This window comes from Gastrolobium bilobum, unplaced genomic scaffold (assembly GCF_033153095.1).
Source record: "Gastrolobium bilobum isolate Gb01-03AN ecotype WA unplaced genomic scaffold, APGP_CSIRO_Gbil_v1 utg2191, whole genome shotgun sequence".
In the NCBI taxonomy this organism is placed as follows: Eukaryota; Viridiplantae; Streptophyta; class Magnoliopsida; order Fabales; family Fabaceae; genus Gastrolobium; species Gastrolobium bilobum.
The window spans coordinates 65,154-69,300 of NW_026896526.1; the positions used below are offsets into that span (position 1 = coordinate 65,154).

The 4,147-nt window shown below is 39.8% G+C and overlaps 1 non-coding gene across 1 annotated transcript; it reads right to left on the reverse strand.

Annotated features, from left to right (window-relative positions):
- Nucleotides 1–834: 834 nt before the first annotated feature.
- Nucleotides 835–941, reverse strand: LOC133300256 (small nucleolar RNA R71). The gene has a single exon (XR_009750047.1). It is a non-coding gene; the product is annotated as a small nucleolar RNA R71 (small nucleolar RNA).
- Between the last annotated feature and the right edge of the window lie 3,206 nt (nt 942–4,147).

Genomic DNA, 4,147 nt, shown 5'->3' on the forward strand with positions numbered 1-4,147 from the left:
GAAACGATCTCGTACTCCGATACACTTTATTACTTTACGACCGGTGCACTTGCCGAGTCGCAAAAAATTTTGGTGCCGTTGCCGGGGATCGAATTCTTCAACATTGGAAGTAACTAATTAACTTTTAGATTGGACGTTTTATTTTTCTGCACTTTAAACATTCTTCAAAAATATTTTTTTTGCATAAAAATTATGCATCAATTTTCTGCATATTTATTTTTCTGCATTCTTTGTTTATTTTTATTATTTTTCTGTTTTGTCTTTTTCTATTTTTTCTGCACATCTTTTCAATCTTAGTTTATGTGAGGTACTCGTAACCCGTGAATTTTGTAGTTTGATCCTGAGATAGAAAAGACAGAAAGGAAACTTAGAAAGGACGCAAAAGAAAGAAAAACAAAAGAAGAGAAAGAAGCATCAAGTTCGACGGAACCTAAGGAGGAACCTATGGCAGAAAACAATCAACTCGCTCCAAGGACTTTGGGGTATTATATGACTCCAGCCCGAGTTCCGCAAACGGCGAGCATTGTTAGACCGGCCATAGAAGCTAACAACTTCGAGCTGAAGCCGGCGCTGCTACAACTGATTCAAAAAGAACAGTTCGCTGGAGGAAGCACAGAGAAACCCTATAGTCATCTTGATGATTTCCTATTTTACTGTGATACATTAAAAGTGAATGGAGTTTCTCGTGACGCTATCTTGCTCAGACTATTTCCACGCTCACTGAAGGATGATGCAAAAGCTTGGCTGCAGTCTCAACCTGAAGGAAGCATAACTAGTTGGGATGATTTAGCAAGGAAATTCTTGGCCAGATTTTTCTCAGCTTCAAAGATGGCAAGACTCAAATCGGAAATCACCTCTTTTGAACAAAAAGAAAGCGAATCTCTGTACGAGGCTTGGGAGCGATTTAAGGGATTACTTAGGAAGTGTCCTCAACATGGAATTGAAGCATGGGAGAAAGCAAGAATCTTTTCCAAGGGATGACGTCCAACACAAGAACACTGGTAAATGCTGTTGCAGGAAGCTCCTTGAAAACAAAAACTACAGAGGAAGCGCTAGAATTGTTGAAATCCTTAGCTTCTCAAGAATTTGACAATGCCTCAGTTGCACAAAGGAGAGCAGGAATTATGAAGCTCGACGACTATGATGCAATCTTAGCCCAAAATGAACAAATGCTGCAAATGCACAAGAAACAACAAGAATAATTGGATGCTCTTACTAAACAATTTAATCTTTCTCAAGTTTCTTTTGTTAGTATTTCTCAAATTAAATGTAGTATTTGTGCAGATGCGACTGAAGATTGTGACTACATGAGAACGACTGAAAAGCCACCAGCAGAGGCCAATGGAATCTGGTACGATCAAAATAACCATAACAATACAGGAAGAAACCAATATGGTAATCATGGGTGGAAAAATCTTAACCAACACCCTGGGTTTAGTTACAAATCAACCCATCAGCTGAACCCTCCTTTTCCATTGCAACAACAACCTCCACCTCAAGGCACCACTTCAGAATGGGAAAAGGCTTTTGCACAGTTGTCCAAGACCACATCAAACTACATTCAAAATGCAGATGCCTTCAGAGATGAAACACGAGCATCATTCCGGAATCAAGAAGCTTTGATCAGGAACTTGGAAACTCAAATAGGCCAGCTGTCAAAGTAATTTGCTGAAAGAACGCATGGCACCTTTCCAAGTAACACCGACACGAATCTAAATGCACAATGTAATTCAATTGTCACCAGAAGTGGGATCGTGATCCAACCTTTGGAAAAGCCACAAGTGGAGAAGAAGAAGGAAGCTGAACCTAAAGCCGAAAAAGAGAAAGAAGAAGATGCAGGAGAAGCTGAAAAGAGCAGTCCAGAGAAGAAGCTGTTCAAATGGGAGAAAAAGAAAGCTCTAGACCGACAAACAAAGCCGGCAGATCCGTCTCCCTATGCACGAGTTCCATACCCTCAACGGTTGAAATAAGAGATCCAGAAACAACAATACACCAAATTTCTGGACATCTTCAAGAATCTGCAAGTCAATATTCCATTCGCAGAAGCCCTGGAAAGCATGCCCAATTACGCAAAATTCATGAAAGACTTTCTGTCAAAGAAGCGCAAGTTGAAATAGTGCGAAACAGTGGCCTTAACTGAGGAATGCAGCGCAATCATCCAGAAGAAACTCCCTCCCAAGCTGAAAGATCCAGGCAGCTTCAGTATCCCTATATCCATAGGAATATTGAAGTAGAAAAAGCATTATGTGATCTGGGAGCGAGTATAAATCTGATGCCACTTTCCATGTGCAGAGCTCTTGGAATCAAAGAGCTCAAGCCGACCACGGTTTCTCTCTAGTTAGCTGACAGATCGATCAAACGACCAGATGGGGTAATTGAAGATGTCTTAGTTAAAATTGACAAATTTATCTTCCCTGCAGATTTTGTAATTTTGAATATGGAAGAAGACGCTGAGATTCCCCTACTACTCGAGAGGCCATTCCTAGCCACCACAAAAGCAATGATCCATGTGGAGCAAGGAAAACTGATGCTAAGAATGAACGAAGAAACAGTCACCATTGATGTCTTTGAATCAATGAAACATCCATCAGACGGAGGAGACTGTTTTATGATTGACATAATACAAGAAGCAATTGATGATACTATGAAAGAGGAGAGTTCCCCACTCAAGTTAGAACAAATCAACGAAGAAGTTGAAATAGCTGATAAAGAACCAGTGGTGGAAAAACTAGAAAGAAAGAAAGATGACATCTCTCTTGGAGCACCGAAGGTGGAGCTTAAGGAGTTACCTCCAAATTTGAAGTATGCTTTCCTTAGTGACAACAACACATATCTAGTCATCATCAATGTTGAGCTGATAACCATGGAAGAGGAAAAGCTTCTCAAAGTGCTGAAGAAACACAAAGCTGCCATAGGATGGTCCTTCTCCGACTTAAAAGGTATAAATCCTTCCTTTTGTACTCATAAAATTCTAATGGAAGATGATATTAAACCTGTGAGGCAGTCGCAAAGAAGACTCAATCCAACCATGAAAGAGGTGGTAAGGAAAGAGGTAGTTAAACTGTTAGATGCAGGGATGATCTACCCTATATCTGACAGTGCATGGGTAAATCCTGTACAAACGGTACCCAAGAAAGGTGGAGTCACCGTGCTAAGAAATGAGAACAACAAGTTGATTCCAACAAGGACAGTCACCGGGTGGAGGATGTGTGTTGACTATAGAAGACTTAATGCAGCCACTCGAAAGGACCACTTCCCAATTCCCTTCTTGGACCAGATGTTGGAGAGACTAGCTGGCCATGCCTTCTACTGCTTCCTGGATGGGTACTCGGGCTACAACCAAATAGCAGTAGCTCCAGAAGATCAAGAAAAGACAACATTCACATGCCTTTACAGAGTCTTCGCTTACCGGAGGATGCCCTTCGGCCTTTGCAATGCTCCTGCAACTTTTCAAAGGTGCATGCTTTCTATCTTTTCTGATATGATTGAAAAATCTATTGAGATCTTTATGGATGATTTTTCTGTTTTTGGTCCCTCTTTTGACATTTGCTTAGAAAAATTTATCTTGTGTTTTACAAAGATGTCAAGAGAGCAAACTTGTTTTAAATTGGGAAAAATGCCACTTTATGGTGAAATATGGCATAGTTTTAGGACACAAGGTGTCTAAATATGGTATAGAAGTTGATAGAGCGAAGATATCTGTTATTGAGAAACTTCCCCCTCCCTCTAACGTTAAAGGCATTCGAAGTTTTCTCGGTCATGCAGGTTTTTACAGGCGCTTTATCAAGGACTTTTCCAAGATAGCAAAACCACTATGCAAGCTGTTGGTCAAGGATGAGGAATTCAACTTCACGGATGAATGTTTGTTAGCATTTAATATTTTAAAAGATCAATTGACCACTGCACCTATAATCACTGCACCTGATTTCACACTACCTTTTGAATTAATGTGTGATGCTAGTGATTATGCTATAGGAGTTGTCTTAGGTCAAAGAAAGAATAAATTATTGCATGTGATTTATTATGCTAGTAAAATTCTTAATGTTGCACAAATGAATTATGCAACCACTGAAAAAGAGTTACTAGCAGTTGTCTATGCATTTGATAAATTTAGACCGTATTTACTGGGGTCTAAAGTAATAGTTTA